This window comes from Lotus japonicus, chromosome 2 (genome assembly GCF_012489685.1).
Source record: "Lotus japonicus ecotype B-129 chromosome 2, LjGifu_v1.2".
Lineage (NCBI taxonomy): Eukaryota > Viridiplantae > Streptophyta > Magnoliopsida > Fabales > Fabaceae > Lotus > Lotus japonicus.
The window spans coordinates 52,233,775-52,256,908 of NC_080042.1; the positions used below are offsets into that span (position 1 = coordinate 52,233,775).

The 23,134-nt window shown below is 38.5% G+C and overlaps 1 pseudogene; it reads left to right on the forward strand.

Annotated features, from left to right (window-relative positions):
* Nucleotides 1-519: 519 nt before the first annotated feature.
* Nucleotides 520-21,732, forward strand: LOC130738280 (uncharacterized; annotated as a pseudogene).
* The last annotated feature ends 1,402 nt before the right edge of the window (nucleotides 21,733-23,134 follow it).

A 23,134-nucleotide genomic window follows, 5' to 3' on the forward strand; every position in this document is an offset into this window, starting at 1 on the left:
CTTATATTATTTTATTATGAAAAACCGTTTTATATTTTTTTTCATAAAAATATAATATCTTGTTGTTCAAATATAACTAAATTGTTAACAAACCAAATTATATCGAGTTTTACTCATCTGGTCGGGTTCGACGGATCCTCACACGTTCAAGTTACATTGCCATCCCTTTTTTTTTTTTTTGATAGACAAATGTTAGTGGTTAGTTGTTAGTAAGTTAGAAATTCCCTTCAAAGTTCCCTTCCAGGATTCGAACCTTGGACCTTCCCCTCCCCACCCTTATGTCCCCTAGCTCTTACCACTTGAGCTAACCCTCGGGGACTACATTGCCATCCCTATATATGTCTGAACCCCAACATGGCACTGCCCGCAAGTAAAGGTGGCAAAATGAGTTTTACTTGCCTTTTTTCCCGTTGGAATGGGAAATTCAACCCAAGTCTCACTTTAAGCCCACGCTTTTGACAAGTCGTGGCGGGCCAGCCTGGCCCGCAGGACTAGAACTTAAATAATTTTTACGTAAAATAAAATATTAATGTGATCCCCAGCCCCAAACTTATCTCGAGCTCCCTTGTGTGCGCTTCGATTCAATCGAGCGAACCAACAACGACGACAACAGCTTGGTGACTGTACTAAACCAGGTCCATGCAATATGATTGAGCCCTATAACAAGTACGGGTTTCTCTCTCCAGTTTATGGGCATCGTAAATAGATTCGAATTGTGACTTGGAAGTGTTAATTTTGTTTTCCTGAATTTGTTTAGGCTGGTTAAACTAGCGGCGAGGGCTTTCTATGATGATCTTACCAGCAAAGGAGATAATCAGCCCAAATCGGGAAGGAGTGATAACAGAGGAATTGCTGTTGTGGTTCTTGATGCGCTTACGAGGTTCAGCCTTTTAAGATTTGCCTGTCTTATTCATATAGGGGCGTATGAATAGTGACTCCATGATATGATATACAATATTAAATATGATACAACATTCACTTCAATTAAAACTTCTGTCATCATAAAAAATACATACACTTGCCTTGCTAGATTTACTCTTTCTGTTGAATGTAGTACATATCTGAAAGTACAAAGGAAGGAAAACATAAACCAATTGAAGTTTAGAGTTAAATAGAGACAATTGTAAATCAGATTGACAAAACCAGTGAACTTTGAAACTGGGTTTGTTAAGCATGCAGTCATGAAAATATGGATTATATATTTAACTTCTGTTGAGTCTGGAATACTGTGTAACATGATGGCGGTAGTGAGGCAAAGCAAAAATGATAGGAGTTTAAAGTTGAGTGTGTATTTGAAAAATAGCAGGTGCATTTATTAACTTAGTTAGTTTGAGTTTTCATTGTATTGGTCTTCTGTTTATTTTATTCCAGACGACAATGGGTTAGAGAAGAAGACTTAGCAAAGGACCTCAAATTGCATACAAAACAACTTCGCCGAACTCTGCGGTTCTTTGAAGAAGAAAAGTTTATTACTCGAGATCATAGGAGAGAGGTAACTATTTGATTTTGTCCTTGCATTACTTTGCTAGAATTTGTGAATTTCCTGGCCTAAAAGCATTAGCGATACAATAGGCATGTTCTGTTGTCTGATGTGATCCATTGCTTGTTTGTGGCACACATATGACATATGACTTAGCGTGAGTTGTTTGAATGAGCTTAATAGGCTAACAGAGTCAAAGAGTTAAGGTTGGACCCAGTACACCAGAGCATTTGTGATAGGTAACTGGGGTTAGCTTGTTAGTAGTTAAGTGGGGTCAGTAGTTTGTTAGTTAGTTATAGGGTTAAGAGGCATGTTTTCTATAAATAAGCGTGATTAGAGAGCATTAGGTTATCTTTTGTATTTTGTTGGAATTGGGGTTTAGGGAGAACATTGGGTTTCTCTCTAGGTTTTGGAAGAGTGTTTGGCATCTCTTCCATGTAACTTGCTCTGATTCTCAAATTAGGGATTAGGGTTCTCCAATAATACATCTACAACTTCCGGTTTCTATCAATTTGATCAAATACTTGACCAGTTAGTCAAGGAGGTTCTGATACCACATCATACATCAATTTATCAGTTTTAGTATAATTAAAGTTTCTGTTTCTGGAAATACTCACTGAGTCCATTAAGTGTTGTGGATCAGATGTGACATGATGAGTAGCCCCAAAACCTGCAAACCAGCTGTGAGAAGCATGGGATGGAGTTGTAGAATTTGCAACATAGGCCATAGGAGCAGCTGATGAGGTTGATGGGGGAGGGTGAAGGCATTGGAGTTAGAGGTGAATACTTCTGATGTGGGACTTGGTGGGAAGTAGAATCCTACCGGAGGTCCTGAGGTATTCTAGGTTGCTGCCAATGAAATTGAATAAAGTGTCGAGTTTCATTGCTCTTGAGGCTGCTGAATCCCTGAAGGAAACTGCTGTGATGCATCATTTTGAGAGTTGTAAGGAGGATTGGCACTGAACAGAAATACAACCCCTGCCTCTGCCACGACCAAAGGGTCCTCCTCCACCTCTAGTGAAATGTCCTCTGCCAAACTGATATTCTCTGCTGTACTGCTGAAACTGAGTGGGAGGCCGCTGAAAACTAGGTGAGGCAGATTTCACAGTATGAGCTTGATCTTGATTTGAGGAAGTTTGTTGAGTGAGATTTATTGAGGCACTGTATTGGGGTTCTAGATATTAGGGGTTTAGTTTATTTGTTTTAGTTTATTTTTATTTTTTATTTAGTAGTCTATCTAACTCCGCCTATGCTTGCGTAGCCGGTCCCAAGCCCGGACAAAGGAGGAGGGTTGTGTTAGGCCTCGGCAGCCTACGTAAAACCCGTCGATATCTTCAATATGGATTAGACACTACAGATTTGTTGTTGTTGTAGTTAGTAGTCTATCTCTATCTTAAGTCTATCTTGATCTTTATTTCTTAGTGGTTAATTCTATCTTTATTTCTTTAGAAGGGCTAGTTATTATAAGTAGGTCTATAGGAGTACTCTCCTTAGGTTAGATTATGAATTGAGTAATTGAGTTTTTAGAGGGATTTTCCCTTGGAACGGTTTCACCCTTGGAAAGAAGGTCCTCCTTCTTTGGAATCCATTAGGATTTGATTTTGTATCCCTCTCGTTTATTTTTCAGTTTTAATATATCAAAAATACAAATGAGTATTCTTATTTCCTTGTTGTTCGCCGTTAGTTTGGCTGTTAGGATTCCAAATCCCAACACATGGTCAGCAAACAAATCCTGCTTGTTTCTTTCTATTTGAGTTTCATGTGAAAGCATGAGTCCTATTTCTTCAAGCTGAAATAACCCGCGTTTGCCACTAATCAGAGTGACCAGACTCCAGAGATTGATCTTCACTTGGTAGACCACAAAGCATAACTTCTAATTGCTCTTTGAAAGAAATGGATCACCGATACTTGTGAGTGAGTCCACCATTGCTTTAATGTGAAGGAGATACTCAGCAATTGTTCTATTTCCTTTCTTGGTACTGCAAAATTCTGTCCTTAATTGCATGGCTTTAGCTTTTAACTAGTGAGTGAAGTTAATTGTGTATCTTCTCCCATAACTTCCAAGGGTGAGTGCAGCCAATCATCTTGGTGAGAACAGAACTTATAAGAGAGGATTGTAGCCAGGAGAGAAGAAGTTGATCCTGTTGCTCCCATGTATTATATGCATCATTGACTCTACCATGGTAACAACCAATTGGACTCAGAAAATGAGGATGTGTGGATGGATTGCTAGAAATTAGAAAATGATGCAATTTGTGGCCCTTGATAACATGTTCTACCTATTTCTTCCATAAAAGAAATTTTTATCATCTAATTTCTCTGAATTCTGAAATAACCAAAGAAGAAAAAGAAATGCCAGAGGTGGAACTGGAAGACATGGTGGTTGGAGCGGAAGCAAGAACCTGACTGGTGGACTGAGTCATAGAAGGATCAGAGCCAGCTAAGGGAGCCGTTGAAGGAGAAACTGGTACACACGAGGGAGAAGCATTGGTTGTACTGGCAGGTATACCGGAGCTGTGCTGATAGGATTAGAGGTAGGCCTGTAGTGAATGTGTATGTTAGGAGGCCTACTAAGGATAAATAAACTGAATACTCAGTTAGGGGTTTGGGAGTAATAATGTGTTTGTTAAGGGACTTCAAGTCCAATTAGTAGAATGAGTACAGAGAGGCTATAAATAGCTGGTTAGCTGGTTAGTTAGTCAGCTTTTGGTTAGTTGGGATTGGCATAACTGAATTGTGGAATTCAGTTGGGTTCTCTCTATCATTGTAACCGTTTCTGTTTTCAGTTCAATAAGATTCTTCTCCATTTCTGGAGAATTCTCATCTTGTTCCCAATCTCTCAAGGATCTTGATTACCAGTTCTAACACTGGTATCAGAGCACCGATCTTGGTGCCCTGATTCGCTTCCGCTGAAGGATTCGTGAACGCCGGGAGAATTTTGGAGATGGTGACTACTCGCGCGGTGGCGCAGGTCGGAGACGAAGGTTCGACGGAGAAAGAGGAGCTTCGAGCTCGCATGGAGCTCAACGAAGCCAGAACCAAGCGCATTGAAGACGCGATTCAAGAAAACGAAGCCCGAGCAAAGAGAATTGAAGATTCGCTCTTCGCGGTTCTCACAAAATTGGGGATTTCCCCTGTTGAAGAAACCCTAGCTCGTGAAGTGCAAGCTGAGGACGGAGTCGACTCCAATCCCGAACGCGACAAAGGTAGCAGTAGCAGTAGATGGAGAAAATTGGAGATTCCAATCTTTGGAGGTGACGATGCTTACGGTTGGACTCACAAATTGGAGCGTTATTTTGCTTTGAGAGGAGTTGAGGAAGAAGAACGCATGCAAGCAACACTCTTGGCATTGGAAGAGAAGGCTTTAAGCTGGTTCCAATGGTGGGAGAGGTGTAATCCTGCACCTACCTGGGAAGGGTTCAAGCTAGCTGTAATCAGAAGGTTTCAGCCTGCGATGGTACAAAATCCTTTTGAACTGTTGTTGTCCTTGAAGCAAACCAGTACTGTAGAAGCCTATGTTGAAGAATTTGAGAAGTATGTAGGTGCATTGAAAGAGATTGATCAAGACTTTGCCAAAGGAATCTTTTTGAATGGCTTGAAGGAGGAGGTTCGAGTGGAGGTAAAATTGTATGAACACTCTTCTTTAACTGCTGTAATTCAGAAATCTCTGATGATAGAACAGAAAAACTCAGTCTTGCATAAATCTAGCTCAAACAATTACTCTAAGCCTAGAAATTACAATAGGAGCAACACATTTAATAGAGTTGTAACTGTGGATGCGAAGGGACTTAGTGATAAGAAAACTGAGTCAGTAGCTGGAACTTCTAATACTGGTAATACTGGAATTACAAATACAATCAGAAGTGGAGATTATAGGCATCTCACTAGTGCTGAAATGAGAGACAAGAGGGAAAAGAAACTCTGCTTTAGATGTGATGAACCTTACAGCAGGGAGCACAGATGCAAGAATAAGCAGTTGAGAATGATTATCATGGAAGAAGATGATGGAAGTGAGGGGGAGGAAGAGAACATGGATGTAGAACAATTCAAATCCCTTCAACTGTCCATTTATTCCATGGCTGGCCTGACAACTGCTAAATCCTGGAAGATTGCAGGAACTCTAAGGGGGCAATCTGTGGTAGTACTTATTGATTGTGGAGCTTCCCACAACTTCATTGCAGAGGAGACTGCCCTTCAGTTGCAAATTCCAGTGTTGGCTACCCCCAAATATGTGGTAGAAGTGGGGGATGGACACAAGGTCAAGTGTCAAGGAAAATGCCAGCAGCTAATGCTGGATGTGCAAGGAGTTGAAATCTTACAAGATTTCTATCTCTTTGGGCTGCAAGGGGTTGATTTGGTCTTAGGACTTGACTGGTTAGCAAGTCTAGGGAAGGTGAAGGCAGACTTTGGAAAATTGGAGCTGTCTATCAAACAGGGAAACAAATGGATGACGATTTCTGGTGATCCATCCCTGGCCAAAACCCAACTATCCCTAGGTTCTCTTATGCAAGTACTGAAAACTGAAGAGGAGGGATTACTACTACATTGTACAGGAGAAGTTTCAGAGAACAAGAAAGAAACAGCAGTACCAGAGGAGCTTTTGAAGGTGCTGCAGCAAGCTGGTAATGTCTTTCAAGATCTTGAGGGACTACCACCTTCAAGGGTGCAAGACCATGCCATACACCTTAAGGAAGGGGCTGAGATTCCAAATTTAAGACCATACAAATGCCCTCATTTCCTGAAATCAGAAATAGAGAAGCTGGTTGGGGAAATGTCACAAGCTGGAATAATAAGGCCTAGCATAAGTCCTTATTCTAGTCCTATTATTTTGGTGAAGAAGAAGGATGGAGGATGGAGGTTTTGTGTAGATTATAGGGCTTTGAATAAGATTACAATTCCTAATAAGTTCCCTATTCCTATTATTGAAGAGCTACTGGATGAGATTGGGGGAGCTCAAGTCTTTTCTAAGCTGGACCTCAAATCTGGTTATCATCAAATTAGAATGAGGGCTGAGGATATAGAAAAGACCGCATTCAGAACTCATGAAGGACACTATGAGTTCCTTGTAATGCCTTTTGGCCTTACAAATGCTCCTTCTACATTTCAAGCCTTAATGAATAAGGTTTTGAAACCATTTCTGAGGAAATTTGCTTTGGTTTTCTTTGATGATATTCTGGTCTATAGCAGAGATATTACTGATCATGTTTCTCACTTGGGCCAAGTGTTGGAGGTTCTGGACAGAAATTCATTAAAGGCCAACAGGAAGAAGTGTAGCTTTGGTCAAGGTAGCTTGGAATACTTAGGCCACATCATCTCAGGGCAAGGAGTTGCTGCAGATTTGAAGAAGGTGGAAGCCATGCAACAGTGGCCTATTCCAAAGGATATCAAAGGGCTGAGAGGTTTCCTTGGTTTGACTGGATACTACAGGAAATTTGTGAAGGATTATGGCAAATTAGCCAAACCTTTGACTGACTTGACTAAAAAAGATGGTTTCAAATGGAGTGAGGAAGCTACTCATGCTTTTAATTCCTTGAAATCTGCCATGGTAGAGTTACCACTACTGGCTGTACCTGATTTTTCCAAGCAGTTTGTGATTGAAACTGATGCTTCTAGCAAGGGCTTAGGGGCAGTTCTAATGCAGGAGGGCAGACCATTGGCTTATTGGAGTAAGGGCCTATCAAAGAGAACACAGCAGAAGTCAGTCTATGAAAGAGAACTTATGGCACTAGTGCAGGCAGTACAAAGATGGAAGCACTATTTAATGGGCAGACATTTTGTGATAAAAACTGATCAGAGAAGCTTGAGGTTCTTGACTGACCAGAGGTTGTTCACTGATGAACAATTTAATGGGCTGTGAAACTCATTGGATTGGACTTCGAAATTCAGTACAAGCCTGGGGTGGAGAACAAGGTTGCAGATGCATTATCCAGAAGAGATATGTATTGTGCTTTGTCTGTAATCAATAGTGAGGACACAGCAGCTTGGATTCAGGAGGTTGATCAGGATGAGGAGCTGCAGCAAATCAAGCAAGCCTTGGTGGTTTCCCCAAATTCTCATTCTGGTTATTCCCTCAAGCAAGGCTTATTGCATTTCCAGGACAAATTGGTTCTGTCCAGCTCATCCAATAGAATTCCTCTTCTCATTGCTGAGTGCCATACAACACCTACTGGAGGCCATTCAGGTTTGCTACGCACCTACAAGAGGATTTCCAGCTTCCTCTATTGGAGGGGTATGAAAAAAGACATTCAGCAATTCATAGCTGAATGTGATGTCTGTCAGAAAAGTAAATATGCAACCTTGGCTCCAGCAGGCTTATTACAGCCATTACCCATCCCTACTCAGGTGTGGCAGGACATGTCTATGGATTTTGTCACTGGGTTGCCTAGGGTAAGAGCTAAAGACACTATATTGGTGGTAGTGGACAGGTTAACCAAGTATGCTCACTTTCTGGCTTTGGGACACCCTTTTACAGCCAAGGATGTAGCCTTGCTTTTCACTTCTGAAGTGATCAGATTGCATGGTTTTCCCTCTTCCATTATCACTGACAGAGACCCAATTTTTCTGAGTAATTTCTGGAAGGAGCTCTTCAAGTTGTCAGGCACTTTGCTGAAGTTCAGCACTTCTTACCACCCTCAGACTGATGGTCAGACAGAGGTGGTAAATCGTTGCTTGGAAACCTATCTCAGGTGCTATGTGGGTCCTCATCCCAAGAGGTGGTTGGAAGGGCTGATGTGGGCAGAATATTGGTATAACACTACCTACCATATTTCAGCTGGGATGACCCCTTTCAAGGCTCTCTATGGCAGAGAAGCACCGGTCTTGATAAGGAGCTGTGACATTCCCTCCAAAATTGAGGATGTCAACCAGCTGGTCCAGCATAGAGATGAGTTGTTAAGTGAATTACAACAACATCTGCTTAAAGCTCAAGATTTAATGAAAGCTCATGCAAATAAGCATAGAAGGGATGTGGTCTTTGCTGTGGAGGATTGGGTTTACTTGAAATTGCAGCCTTACAAGCTGAAGTCCTTGGCCCATAGACCCTATGCTAAGCTGGCTGCTAGATACTATGGCCCTTATCAGGTGGTCGAAAGGATTGGGGAGGTGGCCTACAAATTAGCATTACCTGCTCATGCCAAGATCCATCCTGTCTTTCATGTTTCATTGTTGAAGCCAGCCCTCAAGCCTCAACAGCACCCTCAGCCACTACCTCCCATGCTCAATGAGGAGTATGAATTAGAAGTGGAGCCTGCAGATCTGCTGGAATGGAGGAACACTGCTCAAGGCCATTTGGAAGTTCTCATTTCTTGGCAGGGTCTCCCATCTTGTGAGAATTCTTGGGAATTAGCTACTGACATGTTGGCTGCTTTTCCTCAATTTCCCCTTGAGGACAAGGTCGTTCTTTTAGGGGGGAGTATTGATAGGATTAGAGGTAGGCCTGTAGTGAATGTGTATGTTAGGAGGCCTACTAAGGATAAATAAACTGAATACTCAGTTAGGGGTTTGGGAGTAATAATGTGTTTGTTAAGGGACTTCAAGTCCAATTAGTAGAATTAGTACAGAGAGGCTATAAATAGCTGGTTAGCTGGTTAGTTAGTCAGCTTTTGGTTAGTTGGGATTGGCATAACTGAATTGTGGAATTCAGTTGGGTTCTCTCTATCATTGTAACCGTTTCTGTTTTCAGTTCAATAAGATTCTTCTCCATTTCTGGAGAATTCTCATCTTGTTCCCAATCTCTCAAGGATCTTGATTACCAGTTCTAACATGTGCAGAGGTGGCTGTTGAGCACCAGAAGGTCCGGTGACATCAAAACTTTGTGGAAGAGCAGAGTAATAAGGTGACTCTGCAGAAAAAGGAAATCCAAGATTGGCAGAGAAAATACATTCTTTTATTGATTCTGAAAAACTAAATGTACCGTAGAATACAACTCTATTTAGTGTAGTGTGGCTTCTAACAGAAGCTTAACAAACTCATTACTAGCTCTGTAACAAACTAACTAATCAGTAACAAGATACAACAAACTTAACGACAAGTAACTGACTCATACAACTATTATAACAGAATCACGACAATCAAACATATCTCTAACACTTCTAATTTGTGCTTTTCATCTGTTAAAAGTGTGCTTTATTATTTTTTAGATATTTTTCATTGGCAGATTTGGGCATGTTTGGGAGTTGTGGATGAATATATTTGTCATGTACATTTTTTTGACTGTGATTTTACCGCAGACAGCAAAAGGTGCAAAAATTTATAGTGCTGCTGTAGCTGCTAATGCTGATGGTCAACACACAGGAAAAGAGGGAGAAGAAAAGGTCAAGCTGCACACACATTCTTACTGCTGTTTAGATTATGCACAGGTCGATCTCTTCACTCTACTTATTCAATAATTGTAGCTTTATCAGTGCCTTTGGGGTGTTCAATTGCAGCGAAAGCCGAAAAGGGGAAAATTAATTTTATATTGCTTGTTTTCCGGGCATTTTCTTTGCCAGTACAGCCAAATACTGCCCCCTTCATGTATAGAAAATCTTATGTCAAATTTCATTGCAGATATATGATGTGACTAGGTACAGACTGCATCGCATGAAGCATAAGCTTAAAGATGAATTGGAGAACAAAAATACACTTCAGGAGTATATATGTCCGAACTGTGGGAAAAGGTTTATGTCATTCATTGTCATACACTGATATGAATATTGTAATCTGTCATAGTTTCTTGTATTGATGTATTTCTTTTCCTCAATACTTGGGAAATTTGAATTATTTTAGATACAATGCTTTGGATGCCCTGCGGTTAATATCTTTTGAAGATGAGGACTTCCATTGTGAAAGTTGCAATGGAAAACTAGAGGTTGAAAGTGATAAAATAGCTGCTCAAGAAGGGGGAGATGTGGATGATAATGCAAGAAGACGACGGCGTGAAAAGTTAAAGGACATGCTTCAGAAAATGGAGGTTTTTATTTGATTTTATTCTGTTATTTATTTCTATTTGTGACTTAACATGATGGATCGCTATATTTAAAGTTGTTATCATGGATGATTGTTATCATTTTTCTCTGCTAGAACTAGGAAACTTCTTAACCAAAGTAGTTTTCTAGCATGTAATATATGCTTTATATGTTTCATGGGGTCAGATCATGTATCTATTGGTCAAAAAGCTGTTGGGGTGGGGGGGCTTGAGTGTAACCATAAGAATTTATCATACCTAGAGCTACTTGAGTGCCAATTAGGTCTATTTTCTAACCACATCAAGTGATAATTTTTAGGAAGATGGTTTCTTGATTACTGGACCTTCCTTTGGTGTTTATGCTACTATGACTTTAATGTAACCATTATACTTATCATATGCAGCTGCTCGAGCACTGATTAGTTGATATTTTAATCATACCAATTGGTACCTTTTGGTAGGTTCTTTATAGATATGACTAAAAAGCAGTTTTGGCCCCTAATGTTCTAAGTTTGTGCAAATTCTGCCCCTACTCTATTTTTGTCGACGTTTCTACCCCTCATGTTTTTAAACAGTGCACGTCTACCCCTCCGTCAGTCAGGCCTTCTCATGAGAGGTTCCTGAGTGGATTGGAGAGATGAAGAGGAGTATATGAAGTTGATGATGATCAAGGAAATGATATAAATTAAATTTGCTTGATGTATATATCAATTATGTATGTAACTGAACTAACATGTTTTGCTACTTACAGGTCTTAAGTTTGAATCTCTCATGCCCCATTTTTCCAATTTCACTTGTAATTTTCACGTGGCAGATCCAAAAAATATATAAAAAAAAAGCCAAATCAGCTCATTCCGTTAGTTTTTTAACGTCTGACTGACGGAGGGGTAGACGATGCACTGTTTGAAAACATGAGGGGTAGAAACATCGACAAAAATAAAGTAGGGGCAGAATTTGCACAAACTTGAAACATCAGGGGTCAAAAGTGCTTTTTAGCCTATAGATATAGATGTCTCCTTACTCCTTTGTGTGTTTAATATGGGTGTATCAATGTATGTGTGACTGCGATGGACACATATGTGCAAAGAATATTAGCATGTATTTGCATTTTACTTATTAGTGTCAACGAGTGTCAAAATGAATGTTTTTAATATGCCAGACCATATTTTCCCAAAGGAATATGCTTGCCTAACCAAGTGAAAATTATTTTTATTTTACACACTTAGAAAAGTAATATGTCCATAGAACTCTTGAATTGAAATGGAAAAATAGATGTAACTCGAGTGGAAGTGCAGTGGTGTATGCAGCTGAAGCATCCTTTATTCCTAACAGACCGGTAGACTTGAACCGCTTCTACATGACCCGATTTATTTGATCTTGTACTCACCATTTATTTCCATTGTTCAACTCTTCGACAACATAAAAACCAAAAGCTTTGAGGCTTTGAGCCAAATCTAATAAACCATTTTATATGTTTCCTCAATAGTTATAGTCCATGTTAGTATATATATTAAGCTGATTTTGTTGGAGGAAGGACTTATTAGAGCTAGAAGTCCATGGTAGTATATACTATGGCCCAGTTTGGAAGAGCTTATTTGAGCTTATCTGACAGCATAAGCTCTTATGCCAGTGTTTGGGAGGGCTTATGCAAACAGCTTATGGCATGCCATAAGCTATTTTCAGCTTATTTTCATAAGCTACTCAGGATAGCTTATGAAAAACAGCTTATGCTTATATACAACTTATTTTTAATTTATTTCAATAAATTTTTAAAAATAGCTTATAAATAAGCGCTTATGTCATAAGCGCTTATGACCATAAGTGCTTAATTAAGCTGTTTTTCCAAACGGGGCCTATATACATTAAGCAGCTTTTGTTGGGGCAATTACTGATTACCGCGAACTTAAGCCAGTGTATGAGTCTAATAATTTTGTACAAACTTGGCTATTAGTCATAATTATTCTCATCTTAATTTCATGATAAATTGCTAGACGTAACACTAGGTTGCTTATTGGACTTTACATTGTGCTACTACTGGCGTACAATTTAATTTGCATGTGATGATTGTCTGAGTCCTTGTGCTGGTGCAGGTACAGCTCAAGCCTTTAATGGACCAACTCAGTCGGGTAAAAGACTTGCCTGTTCCAGAATTTGGCAGTCTCCAAGCATGGGAAGCTCGAGCTAGTGCTGCAAGGCGCGCAGCTAATGGAGATATCAATGGCGGTGATTCTAAAAATTATCGGGATATAATGGAGCTCCAATGCCTTACAGCGAAGATACTAAGGTAATATTATACTGTTTCAAGGGAGATATCATTTCTGGCATACAGTTTTTAGGAACCAAGAATTGAAAAAGAAAACAAGAGAAAATGATAGAAGGGAAAGAAAATACAGAGAGACAATGATAAATTTGTATTATTTGAAAATTGAAATATTCTATAGCTGCAAAACTTGAACTAAACCTTCTAATATTCTGGTACAATTAGTTAGTAGTTGAGATAACATTGTGATTAACTTTGTCATCTGGGCTGGCATTTGGTTAACTAACAGAACGTACGCGTTGTGCATTCTAACAGAGAGAGAACAGGAAGCCTTACTTTTTTTAACATTCAAATTTTTTGGATCGCCCTGGGGGCTTTGGATTGTATATTATCCTCTTCTAATTTCTACATTCCTTCTTTCCTTTAATAAAACTTCTTATTCTATAAAACAAAAAAACTCCTGATTTTCATTTCTGTTTGAGCATATATAAGCATATTGTTTTGGGGGGTACAATGTCATATATTATTCGGACAAATGATCAATACAGTAGAAGATGATACCTTAAATGAAAAAAATCTAGAAGAAACAAATGGACCACAGTTAAACATGACAGTCCTAGTCTTTATAAACTTCGGAGTAAAAAGGGGGAAAGAGTAAACAAGGAAATATGCAACTGAGGAAGTGTTTTATGTATTTATTGTTATGAGAAGGGTGCTGCTCTTACATGTATCTTTGGGTTTGGGTTGACCTATAATGTAATAGGTGATATGAAATTTTGAGTAAATAAGGGAGAGAAAAGTAAGGAATCTGAAACTGAAGAAGTGTTTTCTGTATTCATTGATGTGAGAAGAGTACATCCGTTACAATTATATTTGGGCTGATCTATAATAGATAATAGATGAGTTACATTCAGTTTCGGTAGCTTTAACTGATACTACAAGGCTAGAATCTACTAATTTGAGAGCTATACTCTTTCACCCAGATTTATGAATTATGCTTATAGGAAGACTATGTTTATGGGTTACTTTGAAATATGTAAAAGCGAGGATGATTATTTGGTATTTTAACCATGGCATGATTTTTCATCCAAAATTTAATAGTTCGAGTTTCTATCTGAGTCGTGTATGCTGATGCTTTATCTACTTTGAAGAAAAACTTGGAAATTTTTCATAATTTTATAATGAGGCTTTATGCCAAATAGATGTGTCTTATAATAAATGTTTTATGATACTTCGATTATTTCCATGAAGTGTATATTTCTACAGATGGCTTACTTTGTTTGAAAAGGATTATTTTTGAATATAAGATGGCGCGGCTCTTTAAAATTATATGAACTTTTTCTGAAACAATATGAGCTGAAAATTGGTATATATAGGGCAGACACACTAGAGCAGACCGAAAATTGGTGTGACATGAATGTTACTAGGATCTCTTTATGAATGTACCATGTTGGTAGTAGAGAATGAATCCTCTCATTGTCAAATTTCACATGTCTGTGTCATGAGAAATTAACATGAGAATCCATTTCAGATGGTGGTATTATGACATGTCTATTGTATCAGGAACATGCTTTTCCAACTTGCTTGATTATCATGGTTCTATGTATATTTTCTTTCTCCCTGTTTACTGTTTGTACTCCTGGTTAAAATGGATTTAACCTTTTCTTTTATCTTGAAATATGTGACAAGTGAATGAATGTGAAGGACAACTCCTTGGTTGCTCTCAAGATATATTATACTGAATTTTCTATGTAATTTTTAATTTTAGCATTGAGCATTTCTTCCTTAAATTGTTTTAAAAGCACTAAGTAGTCAATTGATGGATATTGACAGGTTGTAGTTGACTTCAATGGCACCGATGTCAAAGGAGAGGGTGTCAAGTCTGAAACTGAAAGTACATCTTTGAAGGTTTTGCCTCCATGGATGATTACGTCAGGGATGAATCTTACGAATGAACAACGCGGGGAGGTGAAGCAGGAAATGAAGATGGATGGCACTTCAACATCAACAGCCGCACAGTACACGGATGAGAAGAAATCAACAATTGTGCATGATGATAATAAGAATATACAGGCATGTAAAATAAGATAAATTTTTTTTCGGTCTTTAGATAACGCAAGAAAGTTTTTGTTTCACTAAAAATTTATGTTTCCTCACCCATTTTTATAGGATGAGTATTTTAAGGCTTATTATGCTGCTTTGCTTAAGCAACAACATGAATTGGAAGAAGTTGCAAAAAAACAACAATCGGTAGATACACACGCTGCAGATGATCCTTCTAGCAGTACTTCCAGTCGCCAGGTTGGCATGAAATCAAAACATGAGGAAGATGACGATGGTGCTGAGTGCGAAGAGGCTCCGCTGGGAGGTACATTTTATCCTTACAAGATTAGACTGGAATTGGATCCTTAAGTTAAAATATTGAATACCTGCACATATGACTGATCATGGTTGCAAATATATGTTTAGTCTCACTTGCTTCTGATCTAACAATCAAAATTAAAAGATGACATATAGTTTAAACATTCATGCATGTCTGTTTAATTATTATATTGCTTGGATTTTTTCTCTATCATGATTGAAAATTATATTCTTCATAGGCTTGAGCATCAACATAGATCCCATTTCTAGAGTTTTATAACATATGTAATTTTAAGATTATTAGTTGCCTAGCAACAATTTCTCGAACTAAATGATAGGAATACTGATCATCTTAATCGGTAAAAAGTGTTGTGGAAAAGACAGACTAATCACTGATAAGTAAAGGAGAGAATCCCGTGTTTCAGAGGTCAATTGGGGTTGAAGTACATAGTGATACTTAAATCGTAGAAAAATTATGATATTGATTTTAGGCTTAATTGCACATTTGCTCCTTCATCTTTCACCGTTGTGCGAAGTCTCTCCCCCATGTTTAAAACGAGCAAATTCCCTCCCTCATGTTTCAAATTGTGCTGCTGTTAACTTTCCATCCAATTGTTAACGGCAGTTGCTATTTTCACCTCATCCATTTACTAACCACACATCTCAATCAATAATAAAAATAAAGGAAAATATAAATGAAATAAGTTAAATATAATTAATAGAAAAACAGAAAAAAAAAATTATAAAATCAAAGAAAAAAAAAAACTAAATCAGTCAAAAAAGTGAAAAACAATAACGATTTCTGCACGTGAGGTTCCCTTCATCCTTCCTATTTCTCCTTGCGAATTCATCCTTTGTTCATCTGCATCCTCCTTCATCATCATCATCATCATCATCTCATTCTCTTTTCATTTCTCTTAGAAATCGAAATCCTTCAACTCAAAATCGCAACACTGATTTGTCTCTTCTCTTCTCTACCAAGACCAAATTCACAAAACCCATCTTCTCAAAACCAGAAACAAACCCATTCAATTTCAGATCTTGCAGTTCAAAATCGAGAGCCAGTAAAGAGAGAGCATCATTTCAATTTCATCACCGAAACTCTTCCCAGATCTCGCAGTTCTCTCTCTTTCCCGATCTTGGGGGTGGTTGTGGTTATGGGTCGGAGAAGGTTATGGGGCTCAGTCGATTTTTGGCATGGTTTACTTTTATCTGGGTAGTGGTTATTGTAATTTTTCTGGTTATTTGTCTTGAATGTTTTGTGTGTGTGTTGTAATTTTGCTTGGTGGATTCTTGTGTGTAATGTACTAATGTTACTTTACTTGTTTCAGTTAAATACATGCATTCAACCATATATGTTTTATCCTTTTCACTGATAATTGATATTAGTTTTAGCTAATTGATAATTGATATTGATGACATCTATTGGTTGATGACGCACTGAAAAATAAAGACATTATTATGGGTTCATAGAATTTAAATCTCCTACGGTAGTTGTTGTTTCCACTGAACAGATTGATGAAAACCCAGGTCAAATTTTGAAGCTTTTTAAGATAGCTCTTTTAAAGGGAGAGAGAGCTGGGTGATGTGATTTTGAGCTGAATGATGAAGAAGAAGAAGAAAAAGGATGCAGATGAAGAAGGTTAAGGGAGATGGAGAAAGAGAAAAGTGCGATTAAGCTAAGATAGAAATTTAAAAATAATTTTTTTTTTAATTTAGTGTAGGTGGTGCAGATAGTAAAAAGGGGGGGTGAAAATAACAATCACCGTTAACAATTGGATGGAAAGTTAACGGCAGCACAATTTGAAACATGAGGGAGGGAATCTGCTCGTTTTAAACATGGGGGAGGGACTTCGCACAACGGTGAAAGATGAGGGAGCAAATGTGCAATTAAGCCTTGATTTTAATTCATTAAGCAATAAGCAGAGATGGTATATGCTATTTGTGTTCATTTTTATTTTCTTTGAACAAAATAAATACCATGAATTTTTTGTGAATATTTGGGTGGTTGAGATCTATTAGTACTTTCCTTGTTTTGGAATGTATTTTTTAGGCTATCATATTCTTTTTACTATAATTTTGTATAGTATTTTTAAATCCATTATAAAATAAAAAATGTTCATAATGGTTCCACCCTTGTTCTCACGTCATCCAATAACTAATACTGGCTTTAATTAGTTTGCTTAGGCTGGTTTCCAGCTGATAGGAACTCACGGTTAGTTAGTTACTTGGGGAGGGAGTTAGTGTGTGAGACTATAAATAAGAGTGTTAAAGTCATTTGGGATTATCTTTTGTATTCTGTTAGAATTGGGGTTTGGAGAGAGCATTGGGTTTCTCTCTAGATTTAGGAAGAGTGTTTGGCATCTCTTTCATGTAACTTGCTCTAATTCCCAAATTAGGGATTAGGGTTCTTCAATAATACAACTACAATTTCTGGTTTCTATCATTGGTATCAGAGCACCGATTCAGGTGCCCTGGCCAACAAGAACATTCAACCGCATCCATGGCTAGAGGATTCATGGATTCATTTTCACGTGAGGAAAGGATGGAGATATTTGCTCTTGTAGAGGAATTGCATAAGGAGTTTGCTGAGAGCAGAAGGGAACTAGAGTCAATGAAGAATCAGTGGAGGGAACTTGAAGAAAGAAGGCAGAAGATGGAACAAGAAAGGCAAGAATCAGAGGCGGCAATCGAAGCGGAGCGAACAGCGGCATCGCCGAGAAGAACAGAGACCGCAGCGGAAGAAGAGCCAGTCGCAGTGGTGGTTGGGCAAGCATCTGAAGAAGAAGAAGAATCAACTTCTGCAATTCAGAAACCGAATCTTGGAACAGAGGGTGAATTGGAGACGACGGGGGAAGAGCGAGTAGCAGCGGAGGCGGAGGAGCCGTTGCGAAGACCCAATCTTGAAGCGGCGGAGGAAGAGCGAGTAGCGGGGGAGGCATCGCCGGCGAATTTTGAGGCCGCGACGACGACAGATTCAGCGGTGGCGGAGGCGATTCAGAACCTCAATTCTGAAACAGAGGTTGAAGGAAGATATGGTGGGGTGAGAGTAGCAATTGCGACACGGAATCAAACGGCAATCGAAGGTTCGTTAATGGAAGGATTACAGAATTGCAACCTTCGGGGTGTTAAGAAGGAAGGATTCGCCGTTTATCCCCAAATTGTTGATTTAGGGTTCTTCGACGGAACAATAATACTGAAATTGGGGGTAGAGAGTAGCAGGACCCAGAAATTCAAAAATGGTAGTGGATTCCGTCGATTCTCCATGCCATCAAAGAAGACTCATCGAGGGAGGGTGGCGAGGCCACTCCCACCACCGCAACCGCCAGACCGGGAATTGTTGGCAAAGGATTCTCGTTCACCGGCGAAACCACCAAACCAAGGATGTACGGTGGCCAGAGTTCTGCTGGAAGACAAGGTAAACCCACTTCTGTTGATGGACCTTCTGATCTGTGACTCTCTTCCACAGTTTGCAGCTTTGGGGAACAGACTTACGATAGCAAGTGTGAAGGAGATAGGTGAGTCATGTGTGTTGTTTCTGATTTGTCAAACTGGTTTGGAATCAATGATTACATGTTGGCAGGAAGTAAAGGCCCAGACAATTTTGGACTTTCTGTGCCAAATTCAACTAGCAGGAGTTGTTGAAAACCTTGGAATATATGTTTGGTTTAAAAGCTATTTGCAGTGGGATCCAGGTGTCTTGATGGCAAAGTCTTTGAGTTATTTGCTAGCAGCTCAAGGAGGGAACAGCAAATGGGTGAGTTTGGTGAGAGCAAGCATGCAGGTACCGTTTCTGCCACTAAATTCATTGAAATCAACTATTTGTGTGGTGAACAAAGGGAGAGTGGAAGATAAGAGACAAGCTAAACTGATCACTGTGACCATGTGTGAGTGGTACTGTTTCTGGAATGATTTCAAAACAGAGACGAGGCCAGCAAGGATTGGGTCTGAGTTGAACATTTTTTCTAAGAGAATAGGACAATCCCAAAACACTAAAAGGGGGGATTGGGCCTTACAACAGAATAGTGGAGTCAAACTAATAGTTTGGGCCAACTTATCAGCTTCTGGAACTCATTTCAAAGAGTTATAGAGAACTATGTTGTTGACTACGAGTGTGGGCATTGAAGAGGATGGAATTGCTGTGTCAAAATTATACTTCAGCTTTGATTGTGATTATTTCCCTGTTGAGTTCAAGTATCAACTTTTCAGCAATATAGGGAACCATGATGATGAGTCAATTGTCACAGCCACAATGGCAAGGAAATGGGGAGATTATGCTATTTGTATCCAAGACATGGCTAAAGTAATGACAATGACTAAAATGAAGGATAGGAACCAGCAATCTTCCCATATCATATTGCTCCTTTGCCACCTTGATCACACTAGAGTACCTTTGATAATTTGGCATTCATTAGATCCCTATATTCAGGTTTTCACTACTGTTGAGGGTGATGCTATGCTAAAGGTGGGTCATGCCCAGATTAGAAGGTGGGCTCAAGAGGTAGAATTTTGGACTGTGCATGAAAAGGGCTTGGATTCAGCTGAGTTAGCTGCTGGTTTTCACAGTTTGGGTTGTCAAAGTGTTGTGTTCTATATCTGGGTTTGGAAACAAGTGCATAATTGGAAGCATCAACATATGTGTGAAAGTAGGAACTTCTTCCAATTTGGGTCACATGGAGGACTTTTTAGTGCTGATTCAAGTAACGATCTACTCGAGAGCTTGCTGGCTTGTTATGGGCACAAGCCTTTCAATTCATTCATACTTGGGTTTGCTTTTGAAGATGCTGCTACAGTACTCTTTCAACCTCTTTGCATCAACTGGAATTTCTGCTACTTGTTTTTCCAGCAATGGGACTTAAGCCACATTAGTTCCAGGACAGTGAAGATTTTTCCCAAGTCATACATGTTTTGGACTTTTTGCTTTCGGCTATGGGACCCGGGTGGAAGATGTGATCACCACTCTTGGGTGTTTGGAATAGCTGTTCATGTTTATAGCTTATATTCATATGTCCCCTTTTGCATTCAGTTCTTCACCTTGAGGACAAGGTGAATTTTCAGGGGGGAGTATTGATAGGAACTCACGGTTAGTTAGTTACTTGGGGAGGGAGTTAGTGTGTGAGACTATAAATAAGAGTGTTAAAGTCATTTGGGATTATCTTTTGTATTCTGTTAGAATTGGGGTTTGGAGAGAGCATTGGGTTTCTCTCTAGATTTAGGAAGAGTGTTTGGCATCTCTTTCATGTAACTTGCTCTAATTCCCAAATTAGGGATTAGGGTTCTTCAATAATACAACTACAATTTCTGGTTTCTATCACCAGCCTTTCATTGTTTTGGCCTATGGTTTCAAGCTGTATTTATAGTCATTGCATTGCAGCCATTGCAAACTAATGCAGTCCACAATCAGTGTAATATGGTTGCATTTGCTTCTGCAATTGTGTTTTGAAATGTCAAATGATTCACTTCACCTCTTAAGGCTCTGTTTGTTTATCCGTTGGTTCCCTCCCCAAAGTCCATTCGCACACATGCTGAGGCAAAAAAGTCAACGGATGTGAGGGGTTGGATTGGGCAAACTCCCGTTTACATTCCCCAAACATTTAAACAAACACACTAAATCCTTGGTTTAAACTTTAAATCATATTTGACTGGCTAGTGTTAGACTGTTAGTTGGACCAGTATAAAAGTTGGTTCCAGAAAGTAATATTTTCAAAAAATATGGCAGGAACTTTAAAATTTAAATGACAAGAAATGTGTCCCAACTCCCTAGTAATTATAAATATGAAATAAGCCTTTTACTCTATTTCCACAGACCAATTAACTTCTATGAGTCTGTCAAATTTCAATGATATTCTGTGACTTGCTACTTGGTTTTGCAAATTGATAAAACACTGTAGAAAACTTGTTTTCCACGAGAGCCAGATGTTAAAATGTTGATGAGAGTATAACTTTGTTTACTATTGATCCGAATACCACCTTATTTTTCTGAATTGACTGTGGATTGAATCTTGTATTTTTTAAGCTTGTAACTTGGTTCCTCCTTTGATTATTTTCTTTCCTTTGGTTTACATCTGCTCACATTTGCTCTGGGTTTTTTTTTAAGGCAATGGAAATGCAGGTTACAAGGTGGATTTGAATATTGAAGCTGATGAAGTTCCAGCAGATGATGACGAAGAAGATGATGACGTTGACTGGGAGGAAGGTTGATGAAAATAAATCATCTCGTCAGTGTGAATGCAAGGGCTTATACTGATCTGCTGCAAGGGCACTTGTTATTATGATGATAATAATAATAATACAGCTTCAAATTATGTATCACAAGAACAGAGTTCACTGCTCATTATATTATTGCTTGTGCATGTTGCTGTGGTGATGGGTCAATGGGTTGATAGAGATGTGAGAATATGCAAAGTGCTTACTGATGATAATGTTGTTGACCCCTTTACTAGGGCTTGGATTGAGGGAGGGGGATGAAGTGAAGTGGAGCGGAGTGGAGTGGGAGAGGGATCCATTGCTTGTTTTTTTTTTAAATAGGACGGAACCAATAGTAAGTAATGGTCCAAGCTCCATCATGTTCTGATGTTCCATTGTTATCCCTCAAATTTGTTCCCCCCAAATTTGGGTGGAAAGGAATGGAACAATAAACTGATCATTTTAATAAAATTATTGAAATACTATTTTATCCCTTTGTAATTCCCTCCATAACTCCACGTTTCTCTTCTCCCTTCATGTTGGCTTTATTTGGCTGCAACTGCATGAATATCTTCCCGTTTTTCTTATTCAACATATCTTGTTTTTGTGAGGGAATACTCAACAATCAAACTTTTGTTGCGACTATTATGAACCTGTTTGACAATCCTGCAAAGAAGTGTTGGCTATAATTGGCAAGAATCAGATATTACAAACAAAATTTCAATTATTACAGAATGATTTTTCAACTATTAGTATTTATGGTACGTGAAGGAAGGATGGATAAAAAATTGCTATCCATCTTATTGTAGGATTATTAATTTATTATTATACTTATCATTCATGAAATTTTATTCAAAGGTAGTGTTTGGAGGGTGCATATTTAGATGAAAGGTTTTAGACTTTTAGTTGAAGTTTTACGTGTAGAAAAATAAAACAATTTCCCATGATTCATAGTTTTATAATAATGGTAAAATAGGAATAAAAAAATTCTAACTAATTCTATTTCGTCAATTATCCTAACAATGTACATTTGTTATACTCCATCATAAAATGTCCAAATGACAAGTGAATTTTGGTATCAGGCTGTTACATTATTAGGATTTGAAAATCTCTGAAAGTCTGACATGTGAATTTTATTCTAAAATCTTCATAGCAGATTTTATTAGGATTTAACCAAGTGGGGTGGTGTAGTGGTTCAACACTTCATCATTTAAGCAAGTAGTTGAGGGTTCGAATCCCAACTCTTGCGAATAGAGAAAACTCCTTGGCCAGCCCCTACCGCTTAGTACGCTGACCGTGAGACGAGAGATTAGTCTCACGGCTGTCGGCTGTGGGGATACCTTGGTCAAGACAAAAAAAAAAAGATTATTAGGATTTATGTTTGATGAGTTGAAGAGAACGTATATTCTGTCAAGTTTATAATGATATTTTGCGGTTGTTTATGGCTTTCTTTCTTAATTTTATGTGCTTCATTCACGTTGATTCTGGTTTTTTTTTTTTTTTGGTTACATGGAGTACAAACAAACATATACTTTTAGGTGAGTGCTGGGTTGATATTTTCCATACCTGTTTGTTAAGTTTTGTTTATAAACTTCATAAAAAATAAAAATTAAGTAAGTAAATTGTTGGTATGGAATTGTTCACTTTTCGGCGATTCAAGGCTTGTTTGTTTCTTGTTTTTAAAACAGTTTTTAGTTTTTAAAAACTGAAAACTTATTTGGTATGACCTGTTTACAAAAACTGTTTTTGAAAACAGTTCTCATTTTCAGTTTTTAAAACTAAAAAACCAAAACAGGTCAAATTTGTTTTCAGTTTGTGTTTTATTTTTCAAATATCAGTTTTCTAAATGTTGGAAAACATGTCATTCAACCTATTTTCTTCTTCTGAAAACTATTTTAAAAAA